Genomic DNA, 10493 nt, shown 5'->3' on the forward strand with positions numbered 1-10493 from the left:
TGTTCCCTTGGAGCAGTACTGAAACATATTGCACTATATTTACATTTAGGGCCACAAAAATGATCAGGGGGATGGAACAGCTCTCCTATGAAGAAAGGCTGAGAAAGTTGGGGTTGTTCAGCCTGGAGAAGAGAAGGCTTCAGGGAGACCTTATTGCAGCCTATCAGTACTTAAAGGGGGCTTATAGAAAAGATGGCGACAAACTTTTGAGCAGGGCCTGTTGCGACAGGACAAGGGGGAATGGCTTTAAACTAAAGGGGGACAGATTTAGACTAGATATAAGGAAGAAATTTTTTATGCTGAGGGTGGTGAAACACTGGCACAGGTTGCCCAGAGAGGTGGTGGGTGCCCCATCCCTGGAAACATTCAAGGTCAGGTTGGACGGGGCCCTGAGCAACCCAATTTAGTTGAAGATGTCCCTGCCAACGGCAGGGGGGTTGGACTAGATGACCTTTAGAGGTCCCTTCCAACCCAAACTATTCTATGATTCTATGATTATATACTAAAACAGTGAACAATAATTCCCAAATCTTACTGCAACTTGAACTCATAGGCTATAATCATCATCACTTATTGTATCTCAAAACAGAGCCTTCTTCTCATGGAGAAGTAGGCTTGGAAGTTTACATCTTGCATGCTGGCAAACTATATAATGGCCAAATATGCATAAAACTGAGGCATGTCTCATGGAATACACAGAAAGGTGCACTGAAATACTTTCAGGTAGTGAACATTAAATAAATAAAAATTACCTATATCCTCTAAATGTGTAGAATAAACATGCAAGAAAGATAAAATTATAGGTAACATGCTGTGCAAAATTTCACTGAGCTAAAGGGCATTAGTATGGCTAGGTAATATTTTAAATTTAGCAAGTTTTTTTATCAAATTCATCAAGTCTTTTACAGCTGCTAAAGCATAAATTTATTTTAAATAAGTCTTTGCAAAAGCTATGTATGTTTATTTCAACATTAATTTGCTGAAGAGTATTGTATAAAAACTGTGACCACGAGATGGCAGAATTCCCATTCAAACCTGAGAAGTTTTTAACAGAACTGCACATAGAATTAAAAAAGCTTATCCTGAATTTTATTGCCACAACTATAATATGGTGTTTCTGATCTAAATTTCCATTTAATTTTGCAAAACACGGGAATTTATGAGAAGGCTGTTTTTGTGTTTCAGCTGTCTTGTGTATTTTTTAGCCATTCTGCCCTCTGTCACTGGTAATATTGCCATTTTTCTGACACATGTATTAACCTATTGGAAATGCTGTTTTAAAACATAAATATATTTCTTCAAAATAACTGGCATCAGCCTATGTTGTTTTAATAGACTGAGAAATGTGGAGAAGACATAAATTTTCTGAAATTCACACAAATTATTAATCAAAATGTTCCCATGGATGCTGTCCTGCAGACAGTTTGATGAGTATTAAAGAACTTCCATTTTTCCATGAAGCTAGACCTTTCCTTCTGTACAGTGGATAATCCAAGATACTTTTGTTTGACCCTTTTCAAAACATCTTCTCTTTTAGAACACCATCAAAGTGAGATTTTTAAGAAGGTTTGGTGTTGGCTGACCTCTCTGTCCAGGGAAGCAAGGTTGACAGTTCTGTAGTTTTTTGGGATGGGGCTCATAATATTGTGTATTTCCATTATGACTCACCTCCTTGGTTTATACAAATATGCAGAAATCTCAGTTTTCATTTAAAACAAATTTTTCTAGCCCTGAGGACTATGGGGGGAAACACTTGGAAAACAGATTGGTAATTGATCTAAGGCACAAACAAAAAAGATCCAAGTATTTATGATTTTAAAAAATAATTATTTTAAAGGCAGTCAATTTTTTTGTGGCCTGACTCATAAGCTTTTCTTTTTTTTTCTAATGGTATGACTTAAAGCTGCTATTGACATCAGTGAGTTTTACCATTGACATCCAATGAATTGAGGCCAAAGCTGAGGGTTTTTGAAGCCCTTCCAAGTACATTTTTAGAACAAACAGAAATCTTCCTGCCTCATGGTTAACTTCAAAAATAACTACAAGTGCTAACGCAATGATTATAGGTGGAAGAAAATATTTTTTTTATGAATATAGGAGGTATATTTCCCCTTGCAAGAAGGAAACAGACTCTCAGTTATACAATAAACAATACAGATAAAATGACTTTGAAAATCCATTGTCTGGAGAGTTCTAAAATAGTGAACTTTAAGAATTTACACTACATTTTTATCTTACGAAATTACAATGTTGGTGCCCAGGTTTTTTTATATTGTGGACATTTATATCACCATATGGTCCTAACTGTAATAATAAAGAATAATATTAAGTTCTTTGAGCAGTGCATCAGTTGTCTCTAGTATCATCTATACCATGTAAGAAAATTTCTTATCTGAGAAAATTCCATGGCTGATATCTTGATTTATTGTTTTAATGTATCCAGAGTGCATGATTATTGCATAATCCCAATGCGTTTTAATAAATTGTAGTGAAAGAGAGCCACATGCCAGGTTGATTAGCATAAATGACACACCAACACTTTATAAAGACAAATTCACCAGTGTAAACTATTTAAAGGGAATATAATGTCCTTTGATGCACTACAGAATAACTCCACCAGGTTAATATTTTTAATATAGTGGGTTGGATGTTAGGAAAGTGACAATATCTACTTTTGGCTTTGTCCTTTCCAGGTCATTCTATTTTATGCTTCCCATGTGCAAAACAATGCATTTGGGGAAGATACAAAAAGGGACCTAGTAACAACCTATGTGTTAACACCACCTTCATGGTTCTGACTGGTGTCTGGAACCCAGCATATATACAAGAAAAGAACCCTTACTGTACTAAAAACTTAGCTCAGATTTTAAACCCAGACAATGATACTGGGCTCAGAACCTCACTAAGCAAGTGTTATCGTTTTGTCCTATTAGTTCTTCCTGTGAAAACTGGGTTTCCGTTAGCACTTATCTGGCAAATCAGTGCCAAGGAGCACAAAACACAGCTGAGTTCTCTTGTAGCCACTGCTGACTAATCTTTTTTGTACTCACATTGTAATATCATCATTAGTTTTAGTTGTTTGTCAGTGGCAGTGTTAGTTCCTCTCTAGATGCTAGAGTTTACCACAGTAGTATCTAAGATACTATGGTTTTTTCATAGTACTAAGAATGCAAAATAATTTAGTTTTCCCAGGCAGGTCTCTTAAAAAAACCCTCAGTGTCTGCATGCAATTGGAACAACAAACTCATTGAACTGTGACTGATGAATTCATGTTCATCATTTTTCATGGTTTTTAAAAACTGTATTGCTGGAATATTTTAGTATGGGAATTTCAGTAACGGATATATGTTAAGAATCATCAGTAAACTAGGAACTGAGCTGCAACAGGTAAGAAAATGGTTTTGCTTAATACCTTTTATCAAATGTGGTCTTTTGTGATGTAGGCCTATTTCTTTCAGTCACAGAAATATGAAACTACCTTCAGAAACAGTCATAGATATTCATGTATATCTATGTACACGTCTAGGTATGTGTATAGGCTACCTTTGAATTGTAGTTTTCCTCACGGTACTTCTCAGGATTTCCAATCAAATCAGAATAAGAAAACAAGAGGAATGTGACTGTTAGAGGTACACAAACATCTTTATCGTCTTTTACATGGTGAGATTTTAAATAATTAGCCTCTCTCTTTTTCTCTGTGCATTCCACACCGCTAATCCAAAATATGGTTAGTCAGAAAAATGAGATGATGTGAGATGTTCCTCAAGGAACGAGTTCATTCCGAAGGAAACTAATGGTATGGACAACTGCCTTAAAAGAATGTTAATTCTTGATTCGGGTATCTGCTGAAGAAAGTTGTACTTTATTTAATTCGACATGTAGAAATCAAAAGTTTATGAGCCTGTGTAGGTCATTCTTCTTGTTAACCTTGTTTATTTGCTTCTGTTCTCTCAGTGGAAGAAATATTTACATGATGTCTTCTTTCTGGGAACAGTAAAAATTTCAGGAACACTTGGAAAACTAATCTTCATGACTTAAAACACCATTTCCAAAAGCTGGTCTAGAAGAATACCCAGAGTTTGCATATGATAGCTAGGATGAAGCATGATTCTCTGTGACAGCAGCTGCTGCATTTCTACCAAAGTATGCAAGGATAAGAGAAAGATTTCACTAGTTAACTGGTAATAGGTGTGAAGATATCTGCATTGCCTCTTTCAAACTGCGGGGAGAAGGTACAGGAAGATCAGGGACAGAAGCTTTAGCGTACAAGAGGAGCCATTCCAAAACACACTAACAGCTTTCTTATACTGTTACATGCTTTTCTATTCCATCTGACAATGGCCGTTACCAGATGCTTTAGAGGAAAGTGTAAGAAACCCTGCAGTGAGCACTTATGAAATATTCTGTCCGTGGAGGAAATTTCTTGTTAATCTCTGTCAGTGATGATTGGTTTATATCCTAGAGCATGATGGCTTGAAAGTTAAGTATAAAATAACTTTAGGACTAGTACAACTTGGACTACTGTAAAAGAAGCTGTTTTTTCCTGAGATACTTTAGTTTTATAATGTGATAACAGGCGCTGGCCAAATGATGTTAAGCAAATTCCTTAGAATGTTTTGGCATTTATTGTAGAGGCTGGATAATCAAGGAAATCTGGGATAAAAACAAGAGATTAAGTCTGTGTGATTTACAAAGAATTTGTGAAAACAAGCATGTCTCTTTTTTTTTTTTTATGACTTTTTGCTATCTTACATACATTTAATGGTAATATGGAAAGTCTTACCTAATTTTGCCAGAAACTTTTATGAAGTCTTTAACCTGTTATATGCCTTCAGATGATTCTTAAGGAGGAGAAGTTTTTAAAGGTTTAATAAACACACTTTAATCCCAAATATTAAAATACTAGCTTTTGCACTGAAAATGCTTTCTGTTCTCTGGTCACATTCCCGACTTCTGTGAAATCATTGCTTGACTATTTCTTCTAGTCACAGAATATTCTACAGGCAAAGATTGAATTTTCTCATTTTAAAAGAAGAGAGAAAAGAAAAAATCTTCAAGCTTTCTTTTAATATCATGAAGGGGCAAAAAGGCATACATCCACACATCTTCCTCCCCCTTTAAAATATGGTTAAATGAAGAAAAAGTGATACCCTTTTATTTTTGAATCATTCACAGGCTTTTTCTTCTTTTGTGACTTTGTGGCAAAAAAAAGAGAAAGCCTCTAAATAATTTAGACTGTCTAATCTAAATAGGGTCACGAGAAGATCTCTTCTAGATCTAGCAATGCTGAATGAGGATGTCACTATGCTCTGCTCTCCAAACCTATAATCTGCCAGCTGGAAGTTGCCATTCCTACTGCTCTGCCGGACAAAGGAATCTGAGAGCTTTGCCTTATCCACTTCAGGCAAAGTCAGTTCTCTTTTCAAGCTGCGTTCATCAGCTGATTAATACTACCGTGACTCCATATGGAGTTCTCATATGACCCATTCTGCCAACAAGCTGAAGAACTGGCAGCCTCTTGGGAAGAAACAGGAAGAAACTCTTAATATATTCAATTGTCACTGCTCTTTGCTAGATGAACATTTGTCTGCAACCTACAAATGAGCTCTGTATGAGCACTCTGCTAAGAACATTGCTATTATTATGCTTGTGTTTTTCTGCACTGCTTGTGAACTTTTCATCTCCTTGCTAGCCTGGCTATCTTAATCTTGCTGGATATCTTGAACTTAACCCACTGTTGTATAGTTCAGGTTCTGCATATCCTCGGTGCAGGTTTTAGCCTAAAAATTGCCCTGCATGCCAAAGGAGAAAAAGAGGGAAGACAAACAGCTAATGAACCAAACAATCCAAAATTGTTCATGATTGCAAAATAGCCAAAATTACAGAAAATATTCTTTCTACTCACTTTAGATCCAGGCTTTCTCTGAGGTGGCATAGCAATATACAGGAACTAGAGCAGGTAGCAGAAAGTCCACAGTATTTTAAGTTATGGAGATTTTTTTTTTCTCTGCTTTATAATATTTTATATGTCACTTATATGGCTGAAAGGATTGTAGAGGAAGGTGCAAGTTAGGTAAGGCAACATCTGAAATTATTAAACTGTTTCCCCAGGGATATTCAGTGTTCAGTAAGACTTCCTAGAAATTTCGCCATATGTAGTAATCATACAGCAGGTTATTTGTAGACAGCTCATATCTGTTGGAAGATCAGTTATCCAAGGAGCCAAAAGCACTTCTTGAAGACTGATGTACATAAGCATGCACACGTGGTGTGTGAAACAGTGATATCTATTCCCATGTTATGGGAGCAAGAGGAAAGGAGAGGTGTTAAATAAGAAATAAACATCAACAGGCAGTTGGTGTGCTGCTTTGCCTAGTGCTCTTCGAAGGGGAGTTTGGTTAATGAAGGTATGCTGACTCTGGTACTTGCTGTGTTGGGCATGAATCTGCTTCTGTTCCCAAGGAAATTCTGACTTTATTTTGCAGATTGAAGAGAGTCCTACATTTAATAAAAATCAGATGACCACTTAACAGACAGTGGTGTTGGTAGAAAAAGCACCCTGTCAAGACTGAGGTCTTCTTACTGGGATATCCAACCTGTTCTAAGACATAGTATTTTTTAATTGCCTTTTTGTATTTGACTTCTTCATTGACACCATTATCTCACTGTCCTGGTTTTGGCAGGGATAGAGTTAATTTTCTTCCTAGTAGCTGGTACAGTGCTGTGTTTTGGATTTAGGATGAGAATAATGTTGATAACACACCGATGTTTTAGTTGTTGCTAGGTAGTGTTTACACTAGTCAAGGACTTTTTAGTTTTCCATGCTCTACTGACTGAGAAGGCTGGAGGTGCACAAGAAGCTGGGAGGGGGCACAGCCAAACTGGCCAAAGGGACATTCCATACCATGGGACGTCATGCTCAGTACATAAACTGGGGAAAGCTGGCTGGGGGGGCCGCTGCTCGGGGACTGGCTGCGCATCGGTCGGCAGGTGGTGAGCAATTGCACTGTGCATCACTTGCTTTGTGTATTATTATTATTATCATCATATTATTATTATCATCATCATATTCTTATTATCATATTATTATCATTTTATTTCAATTATTAAACTGTTTTTCTCTCAACCCACGAGTTTTTCTCACTTGTGCTCTTCCAATTCTCTCCCCCATCCCACCGGGTGGGGGGGAGTGAGCGAGCGGCTGCGTGGTGCTTAGTTGCCGACTGAGGTTAAACCACAACACTCACTCATTTGGTTTACTTTTTCATGATATGTAGCACTTTGAAAGTATGGCTCATCAGTAGGAAAATGTACTTGAACAAGCATTTGCAAGATCGAAACTAAGGGCATTATGTGTGATCAACATATCCCTCATGTTATATAAAACCTTGTTGGCTTCCAGGTGGACTGATTCTTAGATGTAAATCTGAACGTAGGGATGGACATATTTTTATGCCTGTGAGACATATATAAATAATTTATAATAAGAAGAAATAATAATAATTTTAAATCTTTAGGTTTTGTATGCACATAATAATTTCAAATGCAACCCAAATTTGATAAAAAAGTAATATTCACATGTGCTTAAAATTGAATATTATACATAGAAGAAGCAGTAGTGCATTAAACAATAAAATTAATAAATGTAAGTAATAAAAACAAACTTTAGAAGAAATTGGAGGTCTAATTCAACATTTTTTCAAAACTATAAAGTTGAAATGACATTCTAATATACTTTTTTTTTTTTTAAGAATTTATACACTGTGTATTCTATAGAGAAAAAAACTTAGGGGAACATAGATAAATTAGCATGAATTCATTGGAGGTATGCCAGCTACTACCTGCTGAAGTTCTACTCCCAGTTTTATTTTGATAACATAAGGCTTGATGAAATGAGATTTTTGCCTTTTTCCTAGTAACAGCAATCAATATAACTAGACCAGAACATTTACAGTATTTGCATCTTTCTTTAATGGTTAGGGAAAGTAATCAGAAACATGGACTGGAGAGAAATTAATGACTAGATTGGGCCTGGCTGCCAACAGACCTTTTCATGTTGATCACAAAAATAATTTGCTATCATACTTAGGTGTAGATGAATTTTATTTCTAAGTGGATTTTCAGTTTCAGCAGGGCAAAGTTAGTACCTCTAAGAAGGAGGAGTTTGTCTAACATATGGCATGACTCAGACTTTCTTTCTGGAGTTTATTGCCATAGTAGAAGATGCTCTGAATCCATTTCTGTTTACATCAGATCAGGAAGGCTTTCACCATGTCAGCGGTCCCTGCTGTTCATGTGTACTAGCATAGATCTGACTTAACTGGCGATTGATATCAACTATTTTTCATTTGTACTTTTTGCTGCTGTCATTTTGCTCTTTGGTTTTAAAGGACATGAAGTGCTTTTTAGAGACATCACTTTCTGGAAATGATGCATTAAAGTTGTGGCTTCACATGCATAAACAAACTGGCATACATAAATTCTGCAAACTGGTATCTCTCTGCATTGGATCCTGCCCTCGGCAATCTATCAGTATAGGTTGTAGCTGTTCTAGGAAAGATTTGCAAGATTTCTTTTGTTTTACCACTATAATTAGAAACTAATAGCAAAGATGGCAGTGGGTCTCACTCACATGTCATTTATACACGTATAATTTCATTGCTTAAAATACAGTTGCTTTGGCAACATGGGCTCTGGATTATTTGTTCGTATTCCCTCCACTTAGTAGCAGAGTCTTGAAATTAAGAGAGCACCCATATGCCTCTGGACCCCAATGCCTGAAGTCCAGAAAATAAAAAATTGATGTAGATAATGTTTTATTTCTAGAATGGATAGAAGCAATTAAACGAAGAAAAAGGAGTCATGACTGTAAAGAAATTAATACCAGTGCATTGCAGAAAGTCTTAGCAACTTAAAGCAACTTAAAATGGCACCAGAAACAGTTTTCAGATCAGCATAGATAACAGAGCAGAGCTGCAATGTGGTCTTTGTGTGTATTGCTAAATAAGCAAAGTCTGCAAAGTCAGTGTGCAATAGTATAGACTGGATTTCCTGAAATCATTCACTTGAGAACAAAGCAGTTAAGCAATCTGAGTTTTATTTCTAGTCAGTGCCTCAGTGCTGCTTGGGATAGCAGCTTCCTTCAAATGTCCCACATTGAGAGGTTTGTATTGATTTAAGAGCTCTGGTGTGCTACTCGAGCAAGACATAATATCCGTCTGGGAAGAAATAACCTCAAAGCATCTGGGTAACAATACCTTTATTAATCATGTGATCGATTACAAAAGGATGAATTTTAACATGTATTGTCAGGCTAGTGACAGTGAGTTACATCCTCCCTAAGTGCAAATGGTGCAGTTCTGTGATGTGAATTATTCCTGATTTATATCAACTGAATACTGGCTCATGCTACGTAATGGTACTCTGGTATAAGATAGCTTTGGTCTAACGTCTGAGAAAAACCTTAGGAATCATACTCTTTCATAATGTTTGTTGATAAACAAGTACTGGTAAAATGTTTTGAAATTCATACCAAAAGTGGTCTTTTGTGAAATGTATGCAAGTTAACTGGGAACTTCATTAACTGTAACCTCTCGGGAAATCTGTGGATGCCTAACAATACCAGGTGACATTAACTGCTTTTTATAAAATAGAGCTTTATAGCTTTATTTTTTAATGCAAAAATGACAATTCATTGAGCTCAAGAGAGAAATACCTAATAAGGTCGTAATAAGGCTCAAATGTTTACTGTTAGCTCAGAAAGCACATGAATACAGTGTTCCTGAAAGTTCTTCAGGAGTTGGGGGCTGCTCCGTCAGAGCAGCTGTCTTTAAACTCAGGCTTATCAGCTGGAGTTCCCAGACTGATCGAAACTGTTTTGTTGTAAAACAAGGAGTCAGTGTCTGGAGATGCACCTAGAAGCAGATTGCAGAAAAATGCAGGTTACAGGCTACAGGGGCAATAACCCTTATTTGGTACAGTTTGTTAGATAAAGCTGTCTTGAGACTACCACAAATGATAATGGTGTTCCCTGCAAATTAGGATAGACATTTAATTTGGGTAAAAGACTGCTTCACCAAGCATCTATAGGAAAAATACTTTTGCAGAGTAATCATTGCTCTTATTTTAGTAAGTTTACTTCTTATCAACTGATTATCTCAAAGATCAAAGGCAAACTCCCTGTGAAACAAAGTGATGAGCATAAATATAAGAGCACGTACAAAGATTTAAGTAGACCAGTATTCTGGCAGTGTCCAGTAGCTAAAGCTTTGGGAGAGAATAGCAGAACAAGGTGAGTAGAAAGTAAAACTTTTCCTGCTATTGCTTCTAACTTCTGTCAAACCATAGCTCAGGGACTTTGTGGGTGGGAAACTTTTGTGTGTGTGTGTGTGTGTGTGTGTGTTATATAATAGCCTTTGAATTTTTTCTTCCATAAGTTTTTCTAATTGCTTGTTAACCCACCTAAGCTTTTGACATCTCCAACATCCTGTAGC

The sequence above is a fragment of the Aptenodytes forsteri genome, unplaced genomic scaffold, assembly GCF_000699145.1.
Source record: "Aptenodytes forsteri isolate BGI_AS27 unplaced genomic scaffold, ASM69914v1 Scaffold242, whole genome shotgun sequence".
NCBI classification, from domain to species: Eukaryota; Metazoa; Chordata; class Aves; order Sphenisciformes; family Spheniscidae; genus Aptenodytes; species Aptenodytes forsteri.